Raw genomic sequence first — 25,237 nt, forward strand, 5'->3', positions numbered from 1 at the left:
AGCCCTTGTCACTCTTGTAAACAGGCTCACTCACAGAAACACTTTCCAGGAAACATTGCCTTCCTGCAATTACTTTCTTAGACAGATAAAATGGTACTTGCTGAGTCATAATTTACTTAAGGAGACCCTATCCCACACTTTCTTTCCTGAGCAAAATTCATTGGATTCCTTATGTATTTTCCTCTCCTCCTTATCTTATCTCATTCCACTTTCAGGTCACTATATTTTACTGTGCCTCTGACCTTCAGCATGTCTCAGATAGATGGTCACAGACAGATGTGCACTTTGCAACTACAAGTTACCCAAATGTTGTGGCAATGACAGCACCTCTTCTGGAACCCAGATGTCCTGCTGTTCTGTGGCAAGCTTGTGTCTTTAGCCACTGTTGACTTCCCTGAATTGTTGTCTTTCTTTCTTTCTTTTTTTTTTGTCTTTCTCTTTCTACAGCTGGATGCTCTGGGGAGTTATTTTGGCCAGAATTAGATAGGCCCAGCTGATATCTCCAGCTGCACATCCTTTGGTTCTTTTGGCACTATTAAAACTCTTGGTGTTTTGACAATTTATTCACAAGGACAGGAGTAGGGATGGTGGCCCACCCAGATATTCTTTAAAAGAATTAAAAGTGGTTCTATGAGTTCTCTGGTCAATTCTGTTAGTTGAAGTGAGTAGGAAGAATATTTCAAAATATACTGAGAGCTAAATGAAGATGGGTATTCTTGGCAATGTATATGTGGATTCTTAATTATCATATTATCAATAAAGTGGTTGTGGCATGGTAGAACCATGTATGCAGCTCATTACATGAAAAAGATGAAGTATACTTTTTAAAAACGTTATCCTGAAAATTCCAAGAAGTCTAAAGAACTAATATAGAGTATGACATGGCAAAAATATGGTATATGTTATCACTGTAGGTATCACAGACAGGCTCAAATCAAATCAAAGTAGATGCTTTAGATCTTCTCCCCTAAAGCTTAACCCAATGTCTCCAGTCATCCATTGGCTCTTTTTACTTAAATGTCTGTCTAGCACTGTCTCAAAGTCTATAGATTCCTACTGAGAGGAACGTATTACCTCTCCTATTTTTGCTGTTTCTATAAACTCTACTGATCACTTGCTCAGTCTTCTTTGCCTCTCCCTGTACCTGTACTGCTGTCCAAATCTTCCTGGCAATCCTACCAAATCATGTCTGCACCTCTCTTCTTCCCACTGTGGTCAGACTAGTCCAGATTCATACATTTCCATTGTTTTGGGATTACAACATTTCCTAAATGCTAAGAATGACTTTCTTTTTCTTTCTTTTTTTAAAATTTCTTTTATTCATATGTGCATACAATGTTTGGATTATTTCTGCCCCCCTCTCCCCGCCCTCTCCCTTTCTCCTGCCCCCTTCCTCCCCCCCCCCACTGCAATTCCCTACCAGGCAGAAACTATTTTGCCCTTGTCTCTAATTTTGTTGAAGAGAGAGTATAAGCAATAATAGGAAGGAACAAGGGTTTTTGCTAGTTGAGATAAGGATAGCTATACAGGGAGTCTACTCACATTGCTTTCCTAAGAGTGACTTTCTTCCTTTTAATTCTTCCTTGAATCCCTCACATAAAAACATAGCTAATTCATGCTCTAAAACCCATTTCATCACAATGCATCTATTTTTAATATATTTGGTAGCTTCCTGTTATCTTCAGGATGAACAACTCATTTGTATCTTACTTTTAGCTTGAGTCACTCTGCCCTTGAGTATGTTTGTAGTCTAGCTCAGGTTTGTGTCAGTTGCATATATATATTTTTTAGCATGTGATTTTTATTGGTGGGGGGAGTGCTGAGGCTTGAACTCAGTGCCTCATGCATGCAAGTGCTTTACCACTGAGCTATATTTTCGAGTACCCCCATTGTTGAAAAAAAATACCATTAAATATGAGGGAATAAGAACACAAGACTATGCCTGAATGATAGTTCTGTTAGAACTAAATTTTTTGAACTGGAAAAGAAGTTGCCATTGTTCTTGGAACATGATCCTTTGCCTTCTGCTGTGTCCTTTCCTAAGTATTTCATCGCTCTGTGGGTCATTCCTTTATTCATGAAGCATTGATTAGACACTCCCTTCCCCAAACATGTAGTTAGACCTCCTACCTCATCCTCTTCATCTCATTAATTACTGGTATATGCTACCAAGGTGGGCCAGTCAGCCCTTCACATCCATGGGTTCTTTATCTATGGATTCAACTAACTGCAGATTAAACTGCTTTTTAAAGTTGTGTCTGTATTGAACAGGTACAAACATTTCTTTTCTTGTCATTATTCTATAAGCAATATAGCAGCACAACTATTTGTATGGTATTTAAATTGTACTAGATATTATAGGTAATAAGGAGATGACTTAAAGTATATGGGAGGATGTGTGTAGGTTATATGCAGATACACCATGGTTTTACATAAGGGACTTGGGCAGGCAGGGATTTTGGAACCAGTCTGTCATGGAGACAGAGGGATAACTCATTCTTTTCTCTCCCTCAGTAGGTAAAGCAGATTGGAATACATGCCTTTAATGAAATATTGAGGCCAGCTCTTAATTGCTTATGGCTTATTTGTTTATATTTGGGGGATTTGTCTTAGGGAAAAGCTGTTGATGGAGAAAAGTTGACATTTGTCTTGATATCTATGAAGTAACTCCCACTTTCTATATTGTTCTGGTTATAGTTGCTACATACCACATACCATTCCAAAAACAGTTGTGTAAAGCAATAACTATTTTAATATGCTTTTGGGTCAGAAATTCCAAAAGGGCACAGTGGGATTGACTTCTTTGAGTCTTTCCTCCCCCACGTCTGAGGCCTCAGCTAGGACTTAAAGGTTGGGGTTGACTCAACAGGTGGGGGGTAAAATCATCTGACAACTTGTTCATTCACACATGTGGCACCTGGGTGAAAGATTAAGACTGCCACCTCAAGTATTTTCACATGCCTTATCCATGTGGCTTGGCATGGCAGCCCCAGGACAGCAACTTATTGCTGTCCCTGAGAACAAGACGGAATCGCCTTGTTGTCTATGACCAAGAGTGGCAGTCACACAGAAGCACTTCCAGTGCATTATATGGTTGCAAGTGAGGCACAAGCTGCCCACATTCAAAAGGAGAGGCAGTAGACCATACTTCTCACTAGGAGGAAAGTCCAAGAATTTGAAGATGTGCTTTAAAATGTTCACATATATGAGTTGAGGAATTGGATGTAGTTACTGCCTTCGGAAATTTGACTTGGTGGTTTGGTGTATTGGGAGCGTCTTTTGCTTATTCATTGCAGGTAATTCAGGTTGAAAATAACCTGAAAAGGAAATGCAATTATCACTTGTTTATACTTATCAAAATTTAGCCAGGGCTAGTTTTTTAAAAATAACTTTTGAGCCATTTGTTTTTTAAATAAAAAGAAATGTGGTAAGCACATGTCTTTGTTTTTCCTCTTCTCTTCCTTAATAGGCTAGTATTGATATTTAAGACTTTTAAAAGGTGCTTCTGGGATTTTCACCATTTGGCAGGTGGTAATAAGTGGGAAAATGTCATTACATAAACCCCAGTTTAGGTTAAGAGGCAGGTGGTATTTTTGAAGAAGTTAGTGTCAACGTGAGGCTGTAGCCACACTGACCGCCTCCAGGACATCTGCAGAGACATTTCGGTCTCCGGCAAGTAAAACCCCTCCCTCTGCCTGCTTTGACTGTCTCCTGAGTTCCCCTTTTCTTTTGACCTTGAGTTTCAACTTGATGAGTCATCAAAAGGCCTGGGCCCCTGGATTCTACCTGGCAAGAAGTTCAGAGGCTGTGGCTATGAAGAGGAATTGTTTTCTGGTCTTATCACATCTTGTTAACATTCATTAAACAAATACTTACTGAGAGACTTTTATGTCCCAAGCACTGTGCCAGGGGATAGAATTACAAAAAAATGAGCCAAACCAGACATGTTCTTGTCTTCATGGAACTTACATGTTGGGAATGTTGAAGTTGCAACTTGTCCAGCTATGCAGGAGACATGTGAGGTGTTTTGAAGGCTCATACTAAGTGTAGTTGACATTGGGAGCTGAAAGAAGATTCCCAGAGGAAGAAACACCGAGCTCAGAGCTCAGACATGAGTCGCTATTAGTCAGGAAAAGAAGGGAGAGTGATCCAGGCAGAGAGCAGTCCGTGGAAGGAAGGAATGGGATGAGCAAAATCCAGTGTGAGTGGAAGAGAGAGTGAGAAGTAATTGGGTAGAAAGTGTAGTAGAAGGCGAGGAGGGGGAGAACGAGACTGCATGAAGTTTGGGGTCCATGCTGTACCAGGTAGGATTCTCCACAGAAACAGAAAAAATAGTATATATGTGTGCGATAATTATTAAAACTATTTAAGACATTTGTATATAATAATAACCAATAAAATGTACAATAGATTACACATTATATAAATAAATAATTTACATAGCTGGCAAGTCTGAAGTCTGCAGGGCAGACTGGCAATGAGGCTAGAAATTTAGGCAAGAGTTGATGTTGTAATCTTGAGGTAGAAATTCTTTTTCAGGAAATAATTTGTTGTTTTGTGGGAAATCTTGATTCTTTTTGCCTTTAAGGGCATCAGTTGGTAGGAAGAAACCTACTGACTGGCTGTAGGATGTTAAGTACACCTAGAAAATGTTTTCATGGTAACACCCAGATTCATTGTTGACTAAATAACTTGGTGCTGTAACACAGTTTTACAACTTGGCGTTCAAACCCAGTTGGAGTTGACACATGAAACCAGCCATTACATATGGTAAGGAGTTTTGTCTCTATCCTAAAGTGATGGAAATTTCTGAGGGGTTTGCATAAGGAGTAACACGATTAGACTTGTATTTTCCAAATGTACTTTATACTGTTAGAAGATGATTGGTGAATATTACCATCACTGTAAATTCTTGCGATGGTCATAAGATACATTAGAGTCCTCACGAACTCTTCCGGGAGGACTGTCTTTGTCCCACCTGGTGTCCTGGCATAGAATTGGTCCTATTTCCCTCTTAGGTGTGCATCTACCATCTTGAGATGACTTGTTAGGTAGCACATATCATGCTGTGTTTTATTTTGTGTCAACTTGTCTTTCTCTCTCCAACCAGACTGGAAGTTCTTTGGAAAAAGGAACCATCTCTTGTTCACTAGCTCAGTGAACAGTGACAGTGTCTGACACATGGTATTTATCTAATTAGCATTTATGGATAAATGCCTAAATGGGCTTAGTGCTCCCTCAAAGTGCCTTATAAAAAATTAAGGAATAACAGCCCTATGAGAAAACTAAAATTGTTATGTTCTTACTTCTAGCTTCCTTTCATTGTCATGATGTACAAGTGCTCTTCTATTTATTCTGCAAAGATTATCTTTTGGAGTACAATATTTCTTAAATAAACTTTTTATTTTGGAGTAAGTTTAGTTTTACAGAGAAGTTGCAAAGATGTACAGAGAGTTGCTCTATACAGTTCTCTCAAACCTATCATCTTGTATGACCATGGTACATTGTCAAAACAGAGAAATTAACACAGGTATATTATTATTAAGTAAACTCCAGATTATATGTGGCTTTTACTGGTTCTCCCATTAATGTCTTTTTTTCTGCTCCAGAAGCCAATTTTAGGTAGCACATTGTGTATGGTGTCATATTTTCCTAATCTCCTATGGTCTGTGACAATTTCTTAGCTTTTGTTTTCATGATCTTGACACTCTTGAGAAATACTGACTGTATAGCTTATAGAATGCCCCCTATCATTCTGGGTCTATCTGATGTTTTCTCATGAATGGACTGTGGCTGTGAGGTTTTGGTGTGTGCTTCTTGTCATATCATATATTGTCACTGAGGATGTTAACCTTCATCATTTGTTTAAGGTAGCATTTTCCAGGCAGATCTCTCCACTATGAAGGTATTATCTGTTCACTTCCCTACTGTGTCCTTTGGAAGTGAGTCACCAAATTTAACTCATTGCCAAGCAGAGAATAAGGAAGGAATAAATTCTAGCTCCTGGGGTGGAGAATCTCTACATAATTATTTAGAATTTGTCTGTAAGGAAGACTTGTCTCTTCTCCATTTGTTTTTAATTCAGTCCTTTAGTTATATTGGTATGGACTTATGCATATTTATTTTGTACTTTGAGTAATAATCTAATAGGATGTTATTTTGTTGCTTAAACTGACAGATTTGATCATGGGAAGCTCCTCCAGATTGGTTCCTGTCTCTTGACCTGCCCCCATTCTTTTGCTTTTTAAGCACTTTATTTTCTGGCACTGTAAGATGCTTCATGTACAAATTTTTCTTTGCCCCAGCCCTAGATTAGCTGCCTCTGCAAGGAATCCTGGATCCCTTTGGTCAGAAAATGGTATTTAGAAACCAAGGTCCAAGGGCTGGCAGAGTGGTTCAAGTGGTAGAACACCTGCCTAGCAAGTGCGAGGCCCTGAGTTCAAACCTCAGTGCCGCCAAAAAAAAAAAAAAGTTCTCTGTAGAAACTAAGATCCAGGTGGTAGGTGGGCCCATTGCCTCTAGGCAGCAGGCACAACAAGGAGCTGTCTGCACGTGCATTACCCCTATGATCACATGTACACCTTAACCATTTCTTTATCTACACACATACTGAGCTCAGCATGACTTTACTGTGCTTTTTTTCCTTTTTGGCGGTACTGGGGTTGATCTTAGGGTTTCATGCTTGCTAGGCAGTCACTCTTTCACTTGAGCCACTCTGCCAGCCCAGCTAAGCCTAAGTTTATACTGATGTCTCTGCTTATAGTCCAGCTCCACAGTATTCACTCTAGGATTCCTTTCTTGTTCACCTGTAGTTCCCTCTCCAACAGTAAGAAACCTGACACTTACCATCCACTGTTTATTTGATTATTTCATTTACCTTGATATAAATATAAAGCAATTTCAGAATAATTACCTGCATTCTCATGAGAAATGAATTAAGAAACCAGAATACAGTGTTTACGTATGGTTTCTTTGTTTTCAATCTGATCATTTTTATAAAGAAGTGATATAACATGGTAGTTGAGAACACAGTCTCTAAAGCCAGATTTCCTGAGTTCAAATCCTGGTTCCCTCATCTATTAGCTGAATAATATTGGATGAAATACTATTCTCTCAGTTTCTTCATCTGTAAAATGGAGATAATAATGGTATTTACTTCATGGGATTATTTATGACTAAATAAGTTCACCTATATAAAGTGTTCAGAATATTTTTTGACATATATTTAACACTACTTAAGTGCCCTATAGTGTTAGGGCCAATAATGCCAGGTAAATTGGGTTACTATATACTTTTGAGTTATAGCATCATTTTTGTTTACTGAACTATCTTTTTTTGTTTTTTTGTTTTTTCAGTACTGGGGTTTGAACTCAGGGCCTCATGCTTGCTAGGCAGGTGCTCTGCCACTTGAGCCACTCTGCCAGCCCTCCTTAACTATCTTGTTATAGCACTTCAGCAGAGAGATTTATATGCAACTCCCTCTCTATATTTCCTTCTACTCCGTCATTCGTGTTGTCTTTCTGGAATTCATTTTTCATTCATTTCTTCACCATTTGTGTGTGTGTTTCAGAAAATCTGTTAAGATTTAAGCCCAAGATTTTAAATGTATTAACCTCCTAGACCTTGGCCTTGGAGTCATGGATTATAACCTTATCTAACTTTGCATGCATTCCCCAGCTAGACTTTTAGAGTACTGCTAGAACAATGAGTGAAGGATTGAGTCACAGTGACTGAGGCGTCCAGCCAGCAGCGGGAGTTGCATGGGGCTGGTTTATGATCAGTTGCTGGTTTCTGATTTTTTCTGTAATTAAGCCTGACTTCTCTGTGGTTACTTGCCTGGAAAATCATAGATTTTTTTAAAACCTTGAAATAGAGGTTGGGGGCTTCACTCCAAACACTTATGATAATGTTTTTCCTACTGTTGTTATTAGTACTGTACAGTAAAATGGACATGGTTTCTGCTCAGTGGCAGTCAGCGCTTCTGGGCAGGAGTATCATGTGTTACTGGCATTTTAATTAGGCTTCAATGAACCCAGCTGCAGCTGCGTCAGCAGTCTCTTAAACTATTTTTCACATTTGGAATTTGATAAAAGACAATATGTATTTCCCCCACCATTTTCCTTTTATACTTAAAGACAAAAAACAAAATGAATAAAACAAAACCAATAAACAAAAGTAAAAACCCCATATAATCCCAAACCACATTTACACACAGACTAGGTGTTTTGGAAGGTAAATTAACTTGATATAGAGCTACTAACTTTGTAATCACTAAATTATAAACTTGAACCAGTAGCTGAGGCCTAATTCTTTAAGACATTTAAGCTGTTTTATACAGTGCCCTGCCCCTTAAAACATCAAAAACCAGATATGACTTGACAAAAATATCTGAAAGCAAGAATTCTCTGCAGATTCCTAACCAAGGTCAAAAGTCTTTTTCAATATTTTAATTTATCTTCAGGCACTATCAATTTCAGTATCAGTGTTTAAAACTAGTTTTCTTTTTGCTTTTTATCTTTTTTTTTTTGGTGGTACTGGGGTTTGAACCCAAGGCCTACTGACCTGTTAGGCAGGTGTTCTACCTCTTGAGCCATGCACCCAGCAGAACTGCAGCCAAAACTGAAGTGAGGTGATCATGTCTCCTTGGCCCAAAGTGAATAGAAGTCATTCACCTACCTGGGAACCCTGCATAGGACAGATAGAAGCAATGGCTTACTGAAGTCCCAGGCTACATGGCTGAGGTCAAAGCAACTGGCAATCTCATTTAGCAACGACTAATGAGTTACTTTGATCCTTTGCTGAGATTTCAGTACTTCCCACGATCAGGGAATCAAGACCCAGTTTCTTCCACAATAACTGTTTTTAGGAATTAACTACTATCTCACTTAGGCCTAGTTTGTTTGTTTATTTATTTATTGTGGTATTGGGGCTTGAACTCAGGGCCTTCACTTTGAGCCATTTCACCAGTCCTATTTTTGTGAAGAGTTTTTCAAGATAGGGTCTCATGAACTTTTTGCCCTGGCTGGATTTGAACCATTATCCCCCGATCTCTGCCTCCTGAGTAGCTAAGATTACAGGTGTGAGCCACTGGCACCTGGCTAGTTTATTCTTGTATAGCAAAGACAAATGATTTATTTCTGCAAGACATTCTACCTCTTAGATGACACTGTTATGAAGAAAGTGATCCCAAACACTTTTTTGGCTTTCCTCCTATCCCAATCCCAGTCTATTCTTGGTATAGCTGAGGAGGCTATGACGCTGAGGGTGGAAGGACTTTAGGTTGTTATAATTTGTGTGAACAAAAAAGAGACCATGTATAGGTAGCATTCATAATGATTAACCCCTAACTCCCTGACTGTTGAAAACAGACTGAGCTGAACGCCCTGCTGGGTGCCGTTTAGGTTTGAGATACCGCACGACTTGCACACAGCTGTGTTGCCGCAGTGGTTAACCTACCACAGGGGAATTGGTGTGTGGTGGGCAGTGTTAGTCACCAGGGGAAATGATTTGGCCATTTCTGGGGGAGTTTGTTGTAAAGCAGAGCTATGTATATAATACCATTTATTGAGTAACTCAACATACTTCATAGAACAAGAGGCCTTCCTGCTACAAGGAACAGGTGTCTCTACATCTCACAGTAGGAAAATAAGTTAGGTTTGCTTTAGACCTCACAGTCATTCATAACCACTCAGAACCTGTAATTTCCAGACCAGTTTGCTGACTGGATCACTCTTTGTGGCCAGTTAGGAACAGGCCACCCTGCCTACTTAAGAGGTTTCCAGCACTAGTAACTCATCTAGGCGGGTGTCTAGAAATTTTCTTTTTCTCTGGCTCAGATTTATGACTTTTTTCTGGCTTCAATGTCTCCCTCTAGGGTCCTTAGAGACCCCAATACACCTCTTGCACTCTGTAACTCATCCTGGTTACAGGCTGCCCATAGAAGCTTCTGGTGTTCTAGGGAGGGAAAGGTGACCTTGGCCTATTTCCCCTAAATGAAATAGTGTTTTAATTTCTAAGACCCATAACTAAATCACAGGTGAGTTGCTGTATGAGTATTATTTTGTGAAAATGATGATAGTGTAGTATAAATCAGAGGTGATCAACTCAGAGCAGGGTGTTAGGGTTCAGTTTGTCAGCTCAGGGGAAGGAAGAACACGCTAGCCTGTCTTGATGATTGGTCATTTCCATCTGTGCTAGACCCAGAAGGTTGGGCAATATGAATCAGGATAGGGCAGAGGAGACCCAAGACAGTTAGAGGTGTAAAGCTCTGATAGATCTCTGCCAGGGACCTGCTTCCTCTAATCCAGAAAGTTAACGCTGAAGAGCGGTAGGGAGGAGTGAAGGAGCTAGACAGGCTTGAGTTGGCAGATGAGTTAAGACTCCTGTTAGTCTTAAGTTTTCATCTGTAAAATAAGAATTTAAAAACATACAATCTACAGGTTGTCTTAAAGATTAGAAATAGCCTATGCATTACCTGGCACACAGTAGCTATTGGATTAAGAATAGTACCTGTCATTAATGATTAAAAAAGCACTGCTAGACCAATGATGGCAGAGGGCTGCTATAGATCAAAGACTTTAATTAGTCCAGCTGTGTCCCTAAAATCTGTGAAAAACCTTCCTTTAAGATGTTTTTCCTCTGCTCCTAAAGCTAATTCATGTTCAATGTCATGTTTATAAAACCAGAGAATTAATTCTATAGTTCTTGTTTTGTGGATTTCTTTCCTCTACATATGTACATAAATAAAGTCCATTTTATGATTCAAATCCACAGTGTTCATTCCAGGCTGTGGTTTTATATCCTGCTTTCTTCACTTAACATTATAATAAAAGGATCTTTTTAAAGTTTCTTACTTTATAGAACAAGAAGTTCCCCCAAATGTTCTTTTTGATGGAGCCTTGCCTTATGTGTGTGCTTACCCAAAACAGAAGCAAATTCCTAGAAAAGTGTGAGAAGTCTTTACTAAGCAGAGTGCTCGGTTTTACAATCAAAAGTAACCCCAGAAGCATCTGTATGGTTACTGGAAAGATCAGGGGAAATAATGTGTTACCTTGACTGTTCAGATGGCACATATGAAAGAATTTATTTTGTCTTATGAGAAGATCCAAACATATATAAAATTAAGAGGATGATCCATGGACTCCTAGACTCACTCCCATCTTGTCTCACCTTTATGAACACTTGGCCAATCTTGGTTCATCTATCCCCACTCATTTTACCACCCACCAGATTATTTGGACATAGGTTTTGTTTCACGCGTGGCACACTTTCAGGACTTATTCTCTTGCTCTGAGGAATCTGCTTCATGCTGACCTGTGCTGTAGGAATAGCCCAGGCTTTAGTATCAGCCATGCAAAAGTTCAGGTCTGAGCCCCATCATGAATCTGTAATTCATGAGAAACTGAGTCTCAGTTAGCTTAGCTTGAAAAATAGACCATGCTTCTTAGATTTATTGTAAGAATTCAGGGAGATGACATATGCAAAGCCTCTATCAGCCCCTCCTTTGTAGGTGCCCAACAAATACTAAATCTTTCCTTTCAATCCCAGCCATGCTCCCTACTCCTGAGAACCCCACTGATGACTGACCTCCTTGACCTCTGCCAGTCTGAGTCCCCAGTGTGGAATTCTTGCCCACCTTGACTCTCGTAGCAGTGTTCCTGCTTACCACTCTCTCTGCTGAGGATTTAAGCTGCTCTATTATGAGTCAAGCTTGACAGGACAGGAAGTTAACAGCATGTCTGCTACTCAGGGAGTGAGGCCTAGAGTTTCTCTTATTGCCCCAAACCTGGTGTGTGGGGTTCAATTGAGAACACTGGACCCTTGTATAGCCCACACCCTCTCCCTGCCCTTACCAGATTGAAGTAGTCTGGTTTTAGGACTAGTCTATCTTCCAGCTAAATTATTTTGGAGAGAAGCAACAGGTTTTTGGTTTCTAAGAAGCTATAATGAATGAGTTACAAAAGCCCCATTTATTTCACACTTAGGCCACCACACACATAACATGTGACCAATATGTGATGACCTTCAAGATCCATTTGATCACAAATGTGGACTTTGTCTTTTAGACTGAATAATGTGATTCCTTTCCTTGGAAAAGTACATTCCCTCCGTCCTCTCCACCTCTCTCTGACTGCCTACTTTCCCTACCTTCTCTTTCTCTCCTCTCGCCACTTACGCTACCTGATTCAGTTTACCTGCTTACTTCACCCCAAAGGTCCACTTAAATTAGGTGCCTTTCCTCCAGGTCCCCCTCCCTTTGACTGAGTAGTAGCTAGTTTTATCATCTGCCTCCTCCCACCTGACTGAGAGTTTCTGGAGGGCAGCAATTGAGTACTTGAATCCTAGATATATTTGACACAGATCAGACCTTCAGTAAATGGTGATGGGCAAAAAGTTAAGATGCCCTAACTAAGTTGGATGCTGGTGGCTCGTGCCTGTAATCATAGCTACTTGGGAGGCAGAGATTGGGATGATTACAGTTCCATGCCAGGCCAGGCAAAAAGTTCCCAAGACCTCAGCTCAACCAATAACTGGGAATGGCAGTACATGCCTGTCACCTCAGCTACACAGGAGGCTGAGACTGTGGTCCAGGCTGGCCTGGGCAAAATTCAAAACTAGCGCAAAAAGAGCTGGTGGTATGGCTCAATTGGTAGAGTGCCTACTTAGCAAATAAAAGGCCCTGATTTTAACCCCCCAGTACTGCCAAAAAAGAAAAAGAAAGATAACCCGCATATCAGGCTACCTGAGGATCAAATGAGATGAGGCACATGAGATTGAGGTAAGGCCCTTTCCAAAATAGAATTTGGAAGAGAATTGATTTTTATCAATCACTCTCTCTATTTCAAGCATTTTTCATATATTCTCATTAATCCCTTCAGCAATGCTGGAGATAGGCATTAATTTCAATACACTGTCTACATTACACAGTAAGTGGCAAAGCCAGAGTTTGATCTCAGATCTGTCTACCTCCAGAAGGCATTTGTTTCCCTACAGGATGCTTCTGTTCCAGATGGAAGAATCCTAGGTCATAGACAAGTACCTTGCTCACCCCTCCACCGTTCTACCCCTCCACATTCCAGAAATCTGCAAAAAGGAGGAGGAGGAAAGAAAGCAAATAAATGGGCACCAGGAACAACTGTCTAAGACATGCAGCCAAATGGTGGCTGGACTGGGAACAGCCAGAACTCTGTATAAGTGTTGACTCTGAGAATGAGCCCATTGCTTAGAGCATGATTCCCATTGACTCAGTTATTTGAAGTTGAGTTTCTGATGACTAAACTCTGAACCCACAGTGACTCCCTCAAGTGCAGATGCCTGGGAGATGCAATCTGGACCTACCAGCCCAACTTTCTGGGCTGGACAAAACCATTTGTTCAGGCTTAGGAGGATCAGGGCTGGCAAGAGATCATTATTGGGCATCTAATTGGAGGTGACCTGATTCCTTAGGCACCCAGAAGTTTGGAAACTTAATTTTCTACTGAGAATATTTGGAAAAGGTTGCTTTTCACACAAATAGGAAAATTGGTAAAGATAAGTATTTGAAACAGATAACTGTTTATCCCAGATAGGTGGGTGGATAATTCAAATTATACAGTGGAGATTCCAGCAAAACAGAAATGAACAGTTGTCCTGTGAGTCAGTGGCAAAAGTGGGATTAGTATATTTCTGACTTTTCGTCCTGTGTTCAGTTCAATTAAATCTCAATTAATCCAATCTGGATCATTGTTCTGTCTGTATGTCCCCTTCGTTTGTTCCTTAAGACAGTGCCTCTTTACTAGCTTGGTATTGGTTGACTCATGAATTTTCAGAAATCTTGGGATTTTGTTTTATATATTATGAAGGAAGCTTGCATGATGTCCTTATTATGACCATAGATAGAGATCTCACTGGGCCAGATCTTATGACCAGAGGGAACAATCCCCCTTATCGAAAAGATGTTGTTCATGGGTTTTATTTGATGTTGATTTTCTGTAGAACGGAGTATAACTTGTGCCAAAGAAAACCTCAGTGGTCCAACTCAGCTGCTATGAAGTATTTGAGGGAAAAGTGTAATGACTGCTGAGATGGTAAAACTGGAGTGTGGGCTGGGCACAGAAAGGGCATCTTATGAATGAAAGTAGAGGACACAAATTATACAAATTCTACCTCCCAACCCAAAACCCTGTGGTTCCTGAATATAAATTTTCTAACAAACTCATATAAGTTATGCATAATGTAGCAATTATTTTACAGTACTCATTGTGCTCTTAAAAGTTGGGTATCAGACACTTTAAACTTTGCTTTCCACAGTGTCACCTGCCCTGTTAATTTGCAAAGAACATTAGTGATGAACAGATTCCCTTCCACCCCTTCTTTCTGTTCACTGCCATACCATCTACCCTGGGTCCTGCCCGCACACTAGCTGGATAGGGCTTCAAGGAAAGCCAAAGCGAACTTTTGTCCCACTCTCTTTGAGTGATCAGCTTGTTATGTCATCCATATCCAGTTGATGATATTTTCTGGCTCAGAACACAAAAAGAAAGGCTGCACAGAACACAGGCTCTTCATCTTTGAATTCAGCCAAAACCCTAAAATTCTCTGGCCCAAACAGATAGTATTTACCAGAAAAGCAGTGAATTCTGGGATGTCAGAGATTGCTTTGAAGTTTCTCCTTCTAAGAGAAGGACATCCTTTTATATATCACCCTGGCTTCTACTGGGTACTTGCAGTTTTTGAAAACAAGCCTACAAAAGGCTTTTGCTAATAAGTCACATGCGCCATGAAGCTGAAAGGTTGCCCGTCTAGCCTGAAAACATTTTGTCTGTGCAAACTACTTGGGGGAGATAGAGGGAGAGGTGGTCAGAGAGGAATAAACACAGCTGGTTTCAATATTAGAAGCAAAGATAGGCATTTTGCTCTTTCTTGTGGTACCTGCCTTAGGATCAGATCAAACACATGAAGAGCATTAGTGAACCTGGGGTGTGTGAGCATCCAGCCTGGGAAGGTGGCTAGAGGGGCTGCTGTGGTAACACCCCCCCACACTCCATGTCAACACTCTTGGTTTTCACTAGTTGTGAAAGTTCCTCTTTGTGCAGAAGAATCTATGTCTTCCTTGCTTTGTAAAATTATCCTGAATTCAAGCTGCAACAATGAAAACCCCCCAGCAAAAGAGAAGCAGCCTTTCTGATTTAAATTATGGGAAAGTGAACTTTTATTTTCTATTTAAAGAAGTATGAGTTTTCATAAAGTATTAGTAATTCTAGCAAAAAGATTGCTCAATATGGGCTTGATTTCCTAAAAGCAGACAGCCCTTAAAGAACTTATCCATTTCTGCTCAGAAGCCTCACTTTCAGTTTTTATGAAAAGTAAAAACAACTTTGAGATTGGAAATGAGGTCACTTGCAATGCAACAACTCTCATACAAAGTTTAAGGAAAAAAGAAAAGAGCTTTCTTTTATAACCAGATGAAGTTCATTAAATTTATCAGATGGTGAGAATTTGGTATTTCTAATCAAGAACAGTAAATATTAGCAGAAATTGACTATGCTTTCTATAAGGCAGTCTCACCAGTTTTTAGCATTCTTTTAATGTTCTCAGTCCTATTATACTTTTCCACTAGACTCTACTAATTACAGCATATCTAGTGTGTGTTGGGACTGAGTCTGGCCCAGTTATGAAAGAAATGGTTTTTTGCCTATCTCCACCGTCATCCCTGACCCTCTTTGTTTCCTTCCTGTTCCACATGCTATCCCTGGGTGATCTCATTTATCATCTTCATTTTAACCACTTGATGACCACTAGATATATTTATTCAGCATCAACCTCTTTCCTGCAGTTGAATGTGCAACAGGAACCTCAATATCAATACATCCCAATCTCAGCTCATCATCCAACATGTTCTCCTCAAAACTGGTCCCCCTGCATCATCCACCTTCAGCACCTGAGAACCTAGGAATCATTCCAGACTCAGTTCCTCCTCTTTCCTTAAATCCTATTATGATTCAGTCTTATACACTTAGCTCTAACTTCTCTTGTGTTCTCCATTTTCATGGTCACTGCCATAGTACAGTCTTTGCCCTCTACTTGAGCAGTAATCTTCCACTTGGTCTCCCTATGTTCTCTCTGGCCTTCCTCTAATCCGGCCTTTCCTCTTTAGACAGACACATCTTTCTAAAGCACATTTCAGATGAAGTAATGCTTCTGCCCCCTCAACTTACTGTGGCTCCCCAAGAGTATGGAATGGGAGTCTAAATTTTGTAGCATGGCATTCAAGGTTCCCTTTGGCCTGGCTTCCTGTCCTTGTCTTAGTACCTTTAGCCACCCTGAAATCCCTGACGTTGCCTGAGTAGTTTGTGATATTTCATACTCCTGGGCCTTTCCATGCCATTTGCTTAGAATTTTATTTTCTCATTTTTCCTGATGAATTTCTTTTCATTCTTTAAGACCTGGTTGATGTCACTAAACCTGACAACCTCTGCCTCCCTCTACCACTGCACTGCTCCTACCCAGGTAAAGGGAACCATCTTCTCTTTTGTGCCTCTCTATGCTTTGTTCTTATCACACTGCGTTCTATGATTGACTTTTATAATTCTTTGTTTTATACTCACCAGACTTTAAGCAGCTTGAGCTTGTGGCCTTGGTCCCATTCGTGTTCCCATCCCCAGCACTCACCACAGTGCGTGTTGAGCAGTAGTTCAGCAGTTAGGGTGTTTATTGAGTGAATAAAGCAATGCATGCTGTGGCTCCATAAGTGTCAATGATGAGCCTAAAGCTCACAACTGAGTAAATCATAGAGAATGGGGCCCTGTTTTGTTTCTTCTACTTACTATATGTGCACTGCCTTTTTATGACTGCTCCTGCCCTCCCCTGCCTCAGGTTTCCCTGGAAAGTCACTTTAATCTGTATAAAGCCCAGGACAGGCTGGACTGGGATGGATGGGAATGAGGATGTAGGCAGGTTTATCTTTTCTCTCTTACCCAACTCTTCAAGCTGTCTTCAACTATCTTGACATTCACCCTAAAAGCCACCAAGGCGGGAGAGCCGCTGGGTCTGAATTTGTAGATTGCCTGCTTTACCTTGTGCCAGAGATACTGTGTTTTGTAGAGGAACTTATAATTTCCCCAATTTGTAGCATTAATATCCATTTTGAGGACATAATATACAAAATATACAAAAAAGGTCCATTTTGCCCACAACCATTAAACAGATCATACACAAAGAGCTACCATTGTCACACAGAGTTGTTTGCACCAAGAAGGTCCTATGTCTGAGTATTTGTGTCCTACTCTGAAATTCTTATGTTGAAACCCTAATCCCCAAGGTAGGGCCTATAGGGAGGTATTAGTTCTTGAGGGTAGAACCCTCATGAAAGGGGTCAGTACCCTAATAAGACAGGCCCAAGAGAGACTCTCCTGTGAGGATATGAGAAGGCAACACCTGTGAAAAGAAAGTGGGCTCTCGCCAAACATGGGATCTATTGGCACCTTGATCTTGGGCTTCTTAGCCTCTAGGACTGTAAGAAATACATTTCTGTTATTTATTTTTAAGCTACCCAGTCTAGGGTATTTTGTTATAGCAGCTTGAACATACTAAAGCAGAAGGGGTTTCCATCTTAAATGAATTATTTCTCTGGTTCAAACAGACAAATTATCCCTATGGGAGTTAATTTGTGAGTTCTAACATTTATGTGTGATATAGGATCAAGAACTTCAAATATATGTATTTTTTCCCTATGACAGCTCACCAAAAGGCCACTGTTGGAAAGGTACATGCATGGTTTTGCTCTATTTCATCATTCTTTCTACTCAGATTGGCTTGGACTCCAAGTGATTCGGTACCCAGACAGTTCACCTAGCACATTTAGTCCTCTGGTTGCCAGCTGACCTGGGACAGTATGAGCCTGGGAGATTTCCACCTTAGTCTGTGGCCCAGGGAGGGCTGACAATGGGTGAAGGCAGGTGACCCACAGAGCAACCAGATTTAAGCCTCAAGGCTTTCTATAAGTACCAAGCCTTAACCAAAGAAACAAACTGACCACAGACTGCATAGTTAGGGCACAAACTAGAAGAAAACAAGACAAATTCATTACTCTCCTCTGAGAATATGAACTCTGTTCTTTCTGAACATTTTTAGGTACTACAATTAAAAGTTTGGACAGCCTGTAGTGGAAGTCACATTTGACCACCTCCAGACTTGAGGCTGCTATTTTTGTGAAAGTCTATTTTAACCAAAGGAAATCCTGTTTCACCAGCAGCATTGGCAACAGCCCCGAGATGCACAGCCTCAGGAGTGTTGTGAGGATACAGGCTCTCTTTAATCTCAGAATAAAAATATTTGATGTTTACAAGGTGTATTAGTGTAATTGGAATGTGTCTGCCTGTCTGCCGGCCTTCCTCCATGGTAGGACTTCATAATTAAAGAGCGTGGTGTTCATGTGGCTGCCTGTTTACCCTTTCATAGCCTCTTGTGAGCAGTCACGGTCAAGACCGTTACCCTGGGCCCTAAGAGAGCTCATCTCGGTAGAGACAGCTGTAGCCAGAACAAAGGAGAGGCCACTCTCCACTGACAATTCTCCTAGTGCTTTGCAGAAAAGTGGGAAATGAGATAAGAAAAACTCAGTGTATAGGGGGTGTCTGGTATCCCAGGAAACTACCATTATGGGCACAGGATAAAGACATCAATGTGAAACTATCACTATATATATTCATATATATAGGAAGGTCAAAAAGCGATTTTTCTTCAAGGCCAGAAGAAACACCTACCCTTACCTCTTGGTGTATATCAAATTCCATATTACTTATGAGTACACAAATATATCACATACCTGAAGATAACTATCATGCAGGATAGAAAATGTCAGGGCCTTTGGAGAGTTCTAGCTAAAATGCTCTGGGAGTCAGAGGAAAGACAACATCTACAGATAGGTTGGTCCTATAAGACAAAAGTAGCAAAACTCAAATGTGGAATGAAATACCTAGCTCAACTAATGGCATTTTTATGCATTAAAAACCAATCTATAGGAAGGGGACCAGTGGGAGGGGAAGAGCAGGGGACAAGAGACATCAATGTACATTATATACATGTATGAAAATGTCATGATGCAACTTATTAAAAATGTATACACCCACACAAAAGCAATCTACAAGGGCTAAGATAACTAGATTGGATGTGTTTCTGGCCATGCTGCTTGGATCATTAATATGGTTTTATGTAGAAGTAAGTCCACTGAAGAGATGGGGCAGAGACTCATTTTTTCTATCACTTCCAGCCCTGAGAACAGTTCTTTACACATGGTTTATGGAACTGAAAAGAACTGAAATAACCTGTCAGCTGATCTGTCCCCTACACCTAATAAGACTCAGAGGAACAAGCAACTTGATAATTAGACAGCATTTTCTATTTGAAAGTTGTTTTTAACAACCACAAATCTGAAGTGTGTCAAAGGAACAGTTTTGTGATTCATTTGGGTAACACTGTCTTTCCTGGAATGAAACAATTTATTTTCATATAGAAATTGAGAAAGACATAAACCCTTATTTTCAATTTATAGTTGATACAGCTTTGTAAACAAGAACAGTTCCAAGTCACAGAGAAATTTTCCCAGCCTGCTGTCTGTGAGGGAGGAGGAATAGTACAGGATATAAACAGTTTGAAGACTGACAAAGTAAAAAGTTTTCCTTGGGGGGCAATGCACCAGATACACACTGCCCTCTTTTTGTATTTCTTAGGATGCACTCAGATTGGTGACACCTGTCCAGGGCACCTTCCTTACCTTTATTGGTTGTTGTTTAAAATTTTATTCAATTATTAAGTATACAAATCAGGCCCATAGCAAGTGTCTGTTGTTTTAGCAAGTGGGCAGAATATATACCTGTAACTCTACTACTTTTGTAAATGTTTAAGAGCAGCAAAATCTTCAGTTTAGTTTTTTTTTAAATTCTCATTGTTCCCCACCATGTAGCACAAATTTCAACATTTGACACTTATTATTTTTTATACATATTAATATATTGTGTTGACCCAATGTCTATTTGGAGGCATCTGAAAGCCCACACTCCAGTTGGCAAACTCTATGAGAACTTAGACCCCTGCATGGTTTATGGCATCAGTAAGATGATGAAGATACAAAGAATTATGGACACTGGTGATTCTACTTTTTGTGATTCTATTTTTCTTTATGCCTTTGTTTTTCTTTGCATTTTTCTCCTAAGGAGGTGTGGTCACTACTTGTTATCAGTATGAGGTTTAGGACAATATCAAGATCTGAATATAAGCTTTCAGTTATAGAGCATAGTTTAAGGCATATTCAGCTATTTTAAGATTTACTTGCTGCTTTCTCCTTGAAAGAGAGTGCTGAATTTTATGGCCCCTCCCTTTTAGAAGTGAGGTTTCTTTGAATAATTGAGGCCTTAAGAAAAGTTACAACACACTGTCTGTCTTTAACCCATCCACAAGACTCTTTGCACGCAAACACCCCATTGACGTCAGCAGAACTTGGTGAAGTTCTTTTTTTTTTTAACTCTATCACTGGGAACCGGAGAGTGGGGGTGGTAGACTGAAGCACATAAGACTGGGCCTGGGTGCTAAGGGTGAGTTGACTATGACGCCATCTGAGACATTAGTTTTCTAATAAAGTTGAGTCTTGTGCTGTTTTCCTATAGGACAAGAAAAAATATACTCAGAATGACATTTATTCCAGGAACTTTAAAAATCCTCCCATTATGTTTGATAGACTGACGGTGTTTTATGGTTTATGAGTTCTGGCCAGTATTGAAAGATTTGGCATTTGATTTTGGAAAAGTGTAACTGAGCTGAATTTATTAGATTCTCTGAGGCTGTCTGCAAGTGGAGATCACATGACTGATGCTTCAACCTGGCAGAAGGAGTGTTCATAAGCATATGTGTCTTAAATTAGCTTCAGAATTTAGGGACCCAAACATTTTTGAGATAAAAATACTTACAATTTTTATTTAACATTTCTCAATCATCCACTTTTCTGGCATAAGGTAGTAATTTACTTCTAAACTTCCAATTCGCTAAACCCAGGCCAAAAAAATATCATCTCTCTGTAGTTACTATAGTTAGAATTGTTCTGTTTGGTTAGCAATGCTCTTTTCTGTAGAGATAAGAAAAAGTTTTTGATCTAGTTGAGGAGATAAGACATAAACAGAAAGCATTAATGAGAATGAATACTCTGAGATGCATCAAAGTCTGAGTGGGGCTGCAATTTATAGAAAAGAGGGGTGCTGGGTTTCTGCGGGAGTAGAAAACAGCTTTATGGAAGTGACAGAACTTTTAGAAGATTTTGAAAATAGCATAAAATTTATGAACTGTCAAAAAGACAACAGAGGATGGAAAAATTTTAAATTCATTTTGGGCTTTCTTGGAGTCAACCATGGAGTCATGCAGTAGACCAAGTTTCAAGTTGAGCTATGTCTTTGTAGAGGATAGACATGTGCCTGTGAATTCTTATTAGACTGTGTTCCTTTTATTTATAGCCCCCATTTGATTGTGCTCATCTGGTTGTTACTAATAATGATAAAATTTGTGGGTCCAGAAACACTTTGAAAGAACCTTTCATACATTTTTTAGTTCTTCAGCTAATTTGAAGGGGAAACTGAAGAAAAAAAAAAAGAGTAACCAAATACTGTGAAACCCCCAAATTTCTTGAGCTTAGGCCAGGTGGCTGTTGCAAATCTTATAGATTCTAATCATTTTTAGCTCATTTAAATTAAGTAACATGAAGACTTTTCTTACCCTTGTCATTCAATTCGAAGGAGTACAATTTTACATAGTTGACTAACTAAGGAGTATTTATTAAATAGCTGGTATGTGCTCAGAATTTTCTTGTATTTCTATAGTTTAAGTTATAATTTAGCTTAAAATATTGACAGCAAAAAAAATAAGGTTGAATGCATTAAAGTATCATGGTGGGTGTTAGTGATAGAAGCCCAAGAAAGAAAGAAGTAAATGACATCTGAGATAATCAGAGATTTAGATAGCCAAAAGTTGCAGAGAGGGGTTCACAAGTGGTTGTAATGTAGGGGCTGGGGTTGGGGAAGGAGAGTGGGCGGAAACTTTGAGCCTGGAGAGTGGGATGATGGTGATGAGGGACTAGAACTGATACAGTGTTTTCCAAACAGTTGTGACTCTCATTTGTTTAAGTGTACAACAAGAAGAGTCTTGAACCACATTTATTAAACATTAGCAATGTTCTGTCTCTCTCTCTTTCTCGCTTTTTCTCCATGCATGGTGTGCGTGTACACACACAGACATAAAACTTCTTAAGTCCCTTGATTATCTTTGTAGTTGGTAATAATGAATACATATCTTTACTGCAATTTGAAGAAAACTTCTGTGACACTTACCTTATTAACTTTTAAGATTTAAACCATGAGGTACTATTGGTATATAATCAGATTAATGATTTCATTTATAATCCCAATAAATATTCTAAATAAGTGAGTTCCTGAGAAGAGCCAAAGAAATCAAGACTTTTCTCCCTTTGATAGACCATTTGGAAGTAAAAGTTAAAAAGTAAGTATGAGAAATGCAGAAGTTATAAAGGGAACTTGAAAATTTATTTTTAGACTATTAACCAGACACACTTTTCTTGGCTGGCTCCAAGCCCCTTGAAATAGTGTTTCCAGAGAAACTGTGATCAAATCTAAATTAATTTTTTCTCCGAATAATACATATAAAATATTTGCAAATTTATGCTAATGGATAAAAGGCAGCTCTTTTAAAAATTAAGAGATCACAGGGTTTCTCAAGTGCTACCGTGCATATGGCCACTTGGGCTGCTCTGATGCAGCAGGTCTGCATTAGGACCTGGATTCTGTATTTCTAAGACCCCAGTGATGGGGACACCTTTGGTGCTGGAATGTGAGCTACACTATGAATTTGTGAGTTATTAGTGAACATAAAAGCCCCTGTATTATGGACTTAATGCATTGGTGTTTATTTTATTAAAAAAAAAGTGCATGCTGGGTGCTGGCGGCTCACATCTGAATCCTAGTTACTCAGGAGGCAGAGATCAGGAGGTTCATGGTTCAAAGCCAGCAAATTATTCTGTGAGACCCTATCTCAAAAAACCATTCACAAAAATAGGACTGGTGGAGTGGCTCAAGGTGAAGGCCCTGAGTTAAAGCCCCAATACCACAAAATAAATAAATAAATAAATAAAAAAGATTCTTGGTAAAGGACTGTTGAGTAACTGAATACATTTTGTGTTGGCCTGGGAATCTCTGAGGAGATTCCCAAAAAGCACAAATCTTCTAGTACAAAAATAAGAATGTTCTTGACCTTAGAATTTATACTAAGAAAGGAGACTCAAACTTTTGTATTATTGAGTATACAGCATAACCAAACCCTAAGGCTGAAGAGGCTCTGGAGAGGAGAATGAAGTTAGCTGCTACCTTTCTGAGGCACTCTCATTAAGACAAAGTCTTTGGGTATGCTTATGGTTTCCCAAGCACCTCCCACCCTGTCCTCCTGTCCATCACACGCTCAAGCTTCCTCTACGCCTCCTTCCGTCAACCTCTGATGCTCTGAGCCATGGCCCAGCAGCCACTTTGCTGTGCTCTCAACCTTTTCTCCTGCTTGCCTTGTCTCTGTGACCCCTGAGTTCTCCCCTGGGGCATTTTTGACGAAGATAGAAGATATGTTTTGTCATTTACTAAAGCAGGATGTATTTCTTTCTTCCTGTCTGCCATCTTAGTATCCCCTTAGAATCACATTAGTATCCTAGGTATTACCTGCTTGGCTACTTACATACCTTAGCAATCTGTGCTCCAGCATGACTGGAGTACTCAGTAATCCTCACCTTGAAGAATTTCTGTTGCTTTTTTTTCTGTTTTTTCCCCCCCCTCATGATCCATGGCGACAAAATACTGCCACCAATGTGACTAGAAACTAGGAACAAAGGCAGCAGTAGCATTACAGGAAAGGACTGGATTTTAAGGGGTCATGAAGATAATTCAAAATATGTTTATATTGATTTTCACATTGTTATCAAAGTAGAAGCATGAAATAAAAACATTCTTAGAGAGAACTTTAAGAGCCCTAAGAATACTTTGGACCTGTGGAGTCCAACTGGAGAACTTCTCCAGACCTCAGGGCACCATTTCTGGGTAAAACATGACTCATGGCTACTCTTGCTGTAGCCCATTTTACCAGGAAAATATATTAGGGTTCAGACAAAGCCTTTGTGAATAGCAGTGTTCAAATGGTGGTGATTTTCCTATGAACCTTTGTGGTGGTTGTCTAGCTCAGTTAGTTCAGTGTTCTGGGCCTAATCATATCTCGGTCTACAAAACAACCGCTCATGCAAGAGCTGCAGCCTTTCACAGAGGACATTGGTGATTTCTGCCAGTTGGTTTGAGGAGCTTTTCAACTTCTTTATTCGCAATAAACAGGAAGCACTTTTGATCCCCCCTGAGATGTTGCTGAGGCAGATTGGTAAAGTACAGTGTCTAAGTTTTAACACTGTCTTCTTCACACCTTTGCATAGTAACTTCCTCAGCACATCAACCCATCCTATCCCATGTGATGCTGTCTGGTGCTACCCTAAGCTCACACCTGTTGGGAATCTTACTATCACTGTCACTGAGGCTCACTCAGTGACATCCATTAACACTAATCATTCTGTTCTATTCAATTTTCCCTCTGCTTCCTGACCAGGAGGCTCTATTCTTTAGCTTGACCAACATCTAATTTTCCTCTTCAGAGTTCTTGCTCTAGACTATAATCAGCTGGTGCTTCTCGTTAATTTTCTTTCAAGTCCTCTTTCTTCTTAGATGCAATGAATTCCCCCACTACAAGACACTGGGGAGCTTCCTTTTAACTATGGTCCACTCCTCTGATAGTGTCAGTAAGCACTGTAATTTAGATTAATTCCTGATTTGGAAGTGTCCTTGATCAAATATAGCAAAGTATAATATTCTCTGCTGGAATATTCATCTGGAAACTGGGAGTCATCCTTAATTGCTCATTTCGCTCTCCACTTGATTTTCTTCTTTTATTTTCTTCATCCTACTACCTCCAATTTGGCTTATAATACCATCACTGTGGTCTCCCTTCAACCTGTACCCATCCATACCTTCAGCTCTACCTATCAACAGTGATTTTTTCTAAACAAAAATCTGATCAGTCACTCCGTGGCTTTAAACTTTTCAGTGACTCCTTACATTACAGCCCACAGGATGAATTTCAAACTGATCCACGTGGCTTACAAAATTTTCATGGTCTTGACTCTGTT

Source organism: Castor canadensis, chromosome 1, assembly GCF_047511655.1.
Source record: "Castor canadensis chromosome 1, mCasCan1.hap1v2, whole genome shotgun sequence".
Classification (NCBI taxonomy): Eukaryota; Metazoa; Chordata; class Mammalia; order Rodentia; family Castoridae; genus Castor; species Castor canadensis.